Source organism: Symphalangus syndactylus, chromosome 11 (genome assembly GCF_028878055.3).
Source record: "Symphalangus syndactylus isolate Jambi chromosome 11, NHGRI_mSymSyn1-v2.1_pri, whole genome shotgun sequence".
In the NCBI taxonomy this organism is placed as follows: Eukaryota; Metazoa; Chordata; class Mammalia; order Primates; family Hylobatidae; genus Symphalangus; species Symphalangus syndactylus.
Genome location: NC_072433.2, coordinates 66,606,767 through 66,615,114, shown reverse-complemented (window position 1 = coordinate 66,615,114; position 8,348 = coordinate 66,606,767).

Genomic DNA, 8,348 nt, shown 5'->3' with positions numbered 1-8,348 from the left:
TCTAGCTAGATGGTGGAGGGAGTAAAACTTGGATCTTTGAGACCAAAGCATCCTGCTTTGGGATAGTATTGGGGGAGGCCCTGCAAAAGGATTCTTAAAAATAAACAATGAAACTATTTTGCCTTTCAACATGATTTCTGTTTCAGCCATGACCTTGAGTAAATCATTGAACTCTCCTGAGCCTCTGTTTCCTCACCTCCACAATAGGGGAACAATGAGGAAAGCAGGGAGCTTCCCTAAGCCAAGTCACTTTTTCAGGGCACCTAGCTAGAAGCAGCAGGGCTGAAATCCAAACTCAGGCAGTCTGGCCCACATCCTTAACACCCCTTTATGGCTGTACATTCAGGTAACTGTGAGAGTTTCGATTTAGTTAACACTATTCATATTCTTCATGTTTGAAACTGCTTCCCTCTCATTTTAAAATGCAAAGTCAATAGTTGCAATTGAAGCAGGAAAGAATAAAGACTCCTATCCTTTTCTTTTTTTTTGAAAAGATAAAACCAGCCAGGCGTGGTGGCTCATACCTGTAGTCCCAGCACTCTGCGAGGCTGAGGCGGGTGGATCACGAGGCCAGGAGTTCCAGACCAGCCTGGCCAACATGGTGAAACCCCGTCTCTACTAAAAATACAAAAATTATCCAGGTGTGGTGTTGTGCGCCTGTAATCCCAGCTACTCGGGAGGCTGAGGCAGAAGAATCGCTTGAACCTGGGAGGCAGAGGTTGCAGTGAGCCGAGATCGCACCACTGCACTCCAGCCTGGGTGACAAGAGTGAAACTCCATCTTAAAAAAAAAAAAAAAAAAGAAAAAAAGGAAAGAAAAATACTGAGCACACAAAACAGACCATAACCATTTCCTCAATTTCTCTCATCAGGAAAAGATAATTTCCTTGGGCTCTAAAATGCTATATATCTATTTTAGTATTTTATTTGAAAGAAAATTTGGAAAAATAAATTTAGCAGGTTAAGAGTTAAATATAAATACTCTATTTTAAATCAAATCCTCATGATCATTAAAATTTCTGGAAAACTTAAATGGATTCCCCTCTTCCATTTATTTTTTTACTTCAATGATCACTAACTTGTAGTCTTGCTTGTGAACCCATATATGTACTAAATATGATATATATCTCATACGCAGGATTAGATTCTAATGTAATAACCTCATAGGAGTATTTCTAGTCGAAATATGATGATAAGACATAAGCTCTGTCTCTGAAAGCCCACATCTATTGCAAAGCTGAGCATCTATTCTTGGGCGACTTAATAGTTGTAATAATACTAAACATTAATGAGCACTCACTCTGCTCCAGGCACATGGGTTAACTCACTGAATCCTCCCTATGGCCCTAAGAGTAGGTGGAGCTATAATTCCTACAGATGAAGACAGCAAGGAGCTTCCTCAAGCCAAGTCACTTGTTCAAGGCACCTAGCTAGAGGTAGCAGGGCTGAGATCTGAACTCAGGCAGTCTGGCCCACATTCCTAACACCCCTCTATGGCTGTACATTCGTGTTACAGTAAGAGTTTCAATTTAGTTAACACCATTTATGTTCTTCATGTTTGAAACTGCTTCCCTCTTACTGTAAAATGGAAAGTCAACAGTTGCAATTGAAGCAGGAAAGAATGAAGACTCCTACCCTGTTTTTTCAAAAAAGATAAAACTGAGCCCACAAAACAGACCATAACTGTTTCTTCAATTTCCTTTGGAACAACTCAGTGGGACTAGAACTTTCAAAAGGATTATTTAAATGCTTAGCTTCCTCGTCTCTCTGCACTTACCTCTTTGTGGCTTATTCTTAACACAACAGCCAAAGTAAGCCCGTTCTTTCCCTGTTGAAAACCTTTCAGTATCCTCTCATGTTGCTCGGAGTAAAAGCCAAAAATCCTTGCTAAGACTCACAAGTCCTCACATAATCTGACTCCTGGTGTTTCTCAGATCTCATCTCCCATTGTCCTCCCCTCCTTTCACTATGTCCCCAGCAACCGTGGCTTCTTGGCTGTTCCTGGAACATGGCAGGGAAGCTCCTGCCTGGGGCTTGGGCTTTCTGGACTGCTCTTCCCCAAGATACCCGTGCAGCTATTGTCCTTATCCGCTCCAGGTCTTTTCTTGAAAGTAACCTTTCTAGTAAAGGCTTTCTGGGGTCTCCCTGGCTAAAATTTCAATCCTGCCTCACTGATGTAAGCTCTAGGATGACCAACACTGGCCCAGGACTGAAGGGGTTCCCAGGACACAGGACTTTCAGTGCTAAACCTGGGTTAGTGGGGCAAACCAGGACAGTTGTTTACCCTATGTAGTCCCAGCATCTAAAACAGTGACTGTCTCATAACAGCCTTAACAGATATTAGTTGAATTGAATGAGTGAATGAATTGAATGAATGAATGAATGAACAAGTAGGTAAGAGAAAGTAGTACTTTTGGAGGGGAGTGTAAGATGGTATTTATTGCCTCTAAAATCAGAACATATAGGTGTATCTGTCCATTAGGGCAAGTTGTAGGGCTTCTTCAGCATGGAATGAGGCCCAACTTCTATGAATGGGGGATCAACCTTTCCTTATCTTCCTATCAGAAAAGTATGCTTTATCAATTTTGCTGTTATTGAAAGTGGTTTGAAATAGGGTATCCCACACTCATGTTTTAGTTGACCAGTTAAAATTCTTGTGTTGGTTTTACTTTTTTAAGACTTTAAAGTGGTTCCCATATTTTAATTTATTTTTTGTTTTTTTTCTGAGACAGAGTCTCACTCTGTTATCCAGGCTGGAGTACAGTGGTGCGATCTTGGCTCACTGCAACCTCCACCTCTCGGGCTCAAGCGATCTTCCCACCTAAGCCTCCTGAGTACCTGGGACCACAGGCACACGCCACCACACTCAACTAATTTTTCGTATTTTTGGTGGAGATGAGGTTTTGCCATGTTGCCCAAGCTAGTCTCAAACTCCTGAGCTCAAGTGATCCACATGCTTCAGCCTCCCAAAGTGCTAGGATTACAGGCATGAGCCACCATGCCCAGCCAATGATGCATTTTTGAATGTGCACTTTTTTCCATTGCTAATGACCCTGAGTCCTAACTCTCTCCTCTGCCCTAAATGCTTCCTCATCTACTCCAGTCTGGGCCTTCTCGGGGTTGCCACCTGAGCCATTCTGTTTGCACAGCCTGCCATTTCACTTTCTGATGACCCCCATTTCCTCCTTCCAGTCTCTTCAACTTCAGCTTCTTTAAACGAGCACAATCTGATGCTATGTGTTCTACACCATGTGCATGTTCTTCAAAATACTTTTGACAAGAGGATTTGGCAAGGCAACATAAGACAGTAGCTTATTCATCTTTGCATCCTTTGACCTTAGCATGGTTTGTACATTCATTTACTCATTCATTCATTTAACAATTTTTTTTGAGTTCTATAATGTGCCAGCTGCTGAGAATACAACAATTAACAAGATGTTTTCACTGTCCTGTTGAGTAGGGAACAGGCAAGTAAACAGGAATGACCAAGGGAGTATTAAAACTACATTGAACTGGCCGGGCATGGTGGGTCACGCCTGTAATCCCAACACTTTGGGAGTCCAAGGTAGCTGGATCACTTGAGCTCAGGAGTTCAAGACCAGCCTGGCCAACATGGTGAAACCCATCTCTACGAAAAATACAAAAATTAGCCAGATGTGGTGGTGGGCGCCTGTAGTCCCAGCTACTCAGGAGGCTGAGGCAGGAGAATCACTTGAACCTGGGAGGCAGAGGCTGCAGTGAGCTGAGATCTTGCCACTGCACTCCAGTCTGAGCAACAAAGTGAGACTCCATCTCAAAAACAAACAAAAAAACCAAAACAAAAAAGCAAAAGCTACATTGAACTTATTCATGATAAATACAGGTTACTATGGAACATAAAAGAGTGACTATCATAGTCAAGCACTAAATAAATGTTATTTGAACAGTGAATGAATTAATGAGTGATCGAATGAGTGAATAAATTAAAAAAATGGTTGAACATGATTAGTTATGAAAGCCCAGAACCCTCGAGGTGAGTAGTCACCACCAGATGAAAGGATTCGCCTCCAACTTCACTATTTTGAAAGGCTGGCTCATCTGCACTTATACCATGGAAAATACAACTTTTATTTCTCTTTCTCTCCTCTTCCCACCTCTGTGCTCCAAATAAATAATGGACGTTATAAATGAAATGTAACTGCCAGAGTGCCAGCAATAGCACCACTAGCATGCCCCATCTACTTTTCTCAAATCCTTTCATAAAACAACACTGATATGAGGCAAAATTGCACCCTTCTGCAACTCTTTTCAAGATTTTCATTACTGATTACATAAAATATGTGCTCACCTTCAAGGCAGCTGACTGTACAGCCAAAGTGAGTTGCTTAACTTTGTTTACGATTTTGCATAAAGTTTCAAATCATGGCCGTGATCATTGCAAAGCAGGAGTTGTTTTTGCAGCTGACCCTCGCCCCTAGTTTCAACGAATCTCTTCGATCCCTTTCAGCTGGTTTCCATGCCAGCTATTTGCTGGTCTGCATTGCTGAGTCTATGCACAGCAGGGTTTATCAGAGGGCCATCTGCTCTTCTTGATAAGTCCAGTACAGCAAACATCTGCTGTAGAACTGGAAAGAGCTAGTTCAAGCCAGTTTTTCTTAATTGCACTGTGTTTTTTTGGCGGACAATTACCTTCTCCTTAATTTCCCCCTACCAAATCAAAACCTGTGGAAATCTTGCCTTTTAAAAACGCCTCCTTTTTGTATTCTAAAATATTTAGCGTAAATTATAAATAGTAATCAACATTTAGTATGCATTTTAAAAAATTGTATTATTTCCAGAAATTAAGAACATTTTCCTGCATTGCCAATATTAACCTGATTCCTTAGTCAAATTTGCCCAGTTGTTCCCAAAAGACCTCTTATAGCCAGTTTGTCTCAACCAGGACCATGCATTGCATTGGTTTGTCATATAAAGATGAGCAACTCCAACACAATGACCTGTGGAAAAGACCAGGCCAGCCGGCCTATAGAATATAGGATTCACCTGATTGTGGTATTTGCCTTGTTCCTATATCCCTTGATTTCACTGAATTGGAAGTGAAATCTAAAGGCTTGATTAGATTCCCTCAGGCGCTTCTGGCTGGTGTACATCATTGGTAATGTAGCGTTTCCCATTCTGTATCACAACAGGAAACTCATGTTATCTGATTTTTCCCCTTGGAATCAGAAATATTGACATACGTTTTAAAACTAATTTATTTTGTAGAAAAAGTAATACCAAACCATATTAACAAATGTAGACACTAAAGAAGGGTATCAGAAAAGGAAGTCTTCCTCCTACTCCACACTTTCCATCACCAGTCTTTCTCCCCTAGGAGGGAGTTCCTTCCTGAAATACTCTGTGTACACACAATGGGAGCATACTTTCATTTAACAACATATGGAGGAGATCCTTCCATCTTAGCACATATTGATATAATGTATTCTTGTAATGATGCCATGCTTTAACATCCTGTAGATGTTCCATAATTCATTTACTAATATGTCATTGATGGATATTTAGGTGGTTTCCAGACATACAAATTTGCATATATATGAACATAATTGCAGATTATATTCCTAGAAGTAAAATTGCTCATCCAAGGGCATGTGAATTCTAAATTTTGTAAATATGGACAAATTGCTTTCCAAATAGTTTGTACCAGATTACGCTTCTACAAAAAGCATATGTATGAGAAAGTCTTTTCCCCTCCACTCTCATTGACATATTATCCACTTTTTTATCTTAGTTGATGATAGGTGAAAAAAGGTATCTCGTCACTTTGCTGTGCATTTACCTAATTTTGAATGTGTTTATCTTTTTCTATATTTAATGGATTAAGGTAATTATTTCCTAATTTATAGATTAAGGAAAGTATCCTTTAGTTTATCAAATGTATGCAAATATGTGTGGCAGGATATTAGTACTCAGATTGTGTTATTCTGTTCCCCCCCACCCTTTTTTCCCAGTACTGGAAAGATATAAGGCAAATATTTCCCCACCTCTAATAAGGATGCCATTGAGAAAAGAGGACTTCACTTTCCTATTGCTTTTGGAGTGATGTCCTGTTATAATAACAGATGAAGACAAGAAAGTTTTTCTGAAAACCTTACATAGTTGTGGGGATTGAGGGAGGTGGGGAGGAGGCAGTACAAAGTGCACGTCGGGGTCACAGGAGCTGACCATCAATCCCCAGAAGTTGCCCAACAAGGGAGAGGACCTGCTTCTTGGAAAGGAAAGAGTCGAGTGGGGCTGGCAGGTACCACGTTACGGGATAACATATGAATGCCCAGAAGCTGTCCGAGCTCTGTGTCAGTGCCCGCAGATCTAGCAACCTGGCCCTCACATCATCTCCACGAGGTGCACTGTGCTTCCTGGGGCACCTGATCCACACCCTCATATCCTACACCTGAAACAGTGACCATCAACACGGCTGATGGTGATGATGCTAGTGCTGACCCCAAGGCTTTGCTTGGTCCCAGCTGGGTACACTGTCCTCTCATAATACCTGTAAGCCCAAGAAAATGGAGTGGAGTGGGGTTCTGAATGCCAATCACATAGGTGAGCCCCCCTCATAACATCTGCTTGGGTTCAGGGAAGTTTGAACGAAAGCAGCTCAAGACCCCTTTACTGGAAGAGTGGTTGCTGACCTCTGTTACACACTTTTCCTATTTGCTTTTGCCTTTGTTTAGAGTATTTTTGTGTGAGTGTTCATACATTTAAAGTTTTTATATGGTAAAATTTATCTTTTTTTCTTTCTTAATTTTTATTTTTATTTTATTTTATTTTTTTTTTTGAGACAAGGTCTTGCTCTGTCACCCAGGCTGGAGTGCAGTCATGTGATCACAGCTCACTGCAGCTTCGACCTCCTGGGCTCAAGCCTCAGCCTCTTGACTAGCTGAGACTATAGGCATGCACCACCATGCCCAGCTAATTTTTGTATTTTTTTGTAGAGACAGAGTTTTGCCATGTTACCCAGGCTGGTCTCAAACTCCTATACAGTTTAGCACACCTAAACTGTACAGTAACTAGATAAAAGCCTTCGTTTGTGCTGGTGCAGACCCAAGGAAGGGATTCGGTGTGGAGACATCTCCCCCTCCTGATGTACCTTCTTTACTCTTGCTATTCTCATGATGTCCTGCACTGCCCTCTCCACAAAATCTATGAAGCAAGCAGGAGATATTGTATGAACAGTCCTCCCCTGGAATGTAGTGTTCAGGACTAGATACTAAAAATAAGCAGAGGCTTTGGTACCAGAGTGTTCCCATTAGAGAGTCACCGTGAGGATGAGGGGAATGGAAACCAAGTCAACATAATTATACTATATAATGTGCAATGAATGCCTATTATACGACATGCACTGTTTCTAAGAAACTTATCTCATTTAATCCTCATAGCACCCTAATAAGTATGGTTCTATTTTACCCTCATTTTACAGATGAGGAAATTAAGACAAAAAGCTTAAGTAACTGTCTAATGTCACACAGGTAGATTTGATAAAGCACATCTTAGCCTATGCCTTTTGGTTGAAGGAAATGAGGACAAGTAAGTGTAGGAAAGCCATACAGCTATCTTTAAATTTCAAAGAATTATATGGAAGAAATTATAAATTTTCCCTATAGGTGCTCAAAGTCTACAGGTGAGGGTCATTAATAGATTTCTAGTTAATATATGGAATAACTTTCCAGAGAAGGAAGTGTTTCTTAAAAAGGAGTAAATGATCTCGAGAGGTACTGAGTTACTATTTAAGGGATTCAAACAGAGACTGGATGGTCCTGATGAAGATGCTGGCAAGGATATTCAGGTATTTAATTGGTGGTTTGGATTAGTCACCCTTAAGGACCCCAAAGGCCTTGAGATGATGGTAAATGATTCACTTTCTAATTTCCAGCAGGGTGGGGTTGTGTATTATGGGTAAAGTGGCTACATCAAATAAATTCCAGGTTGTCAACATTACAGAAACAGTCACGGCAGGTTTGAAGAGTTAATTCATAATAAGGAAAGTTGATAAAAAAAATACTTTGAATCCAGTGACAGAAAAATTTGGATAGATTTTTGACAAAAAGCAGCAGCTGTGTGCATGACAGATGCTGTGTAGTGCAGTAGCTAAGGGCATGGAGTCTAGAGCCAGCACCATGGGTTCAAATCCAAATTTACTAATTTCACATTTACTAATTGTGTGACCTCAGGCAAGTTACCTAGCCTCATTAAACTTCAGTTTCCTTACTGTAAACTACTGTGTTAAACACTATCTAATTTTGAATCCCTGTTAGGGGGTATATGTAGATGAGATCATCTTTAGAACAAAGCCTGGGACATAGTGAGTAATAA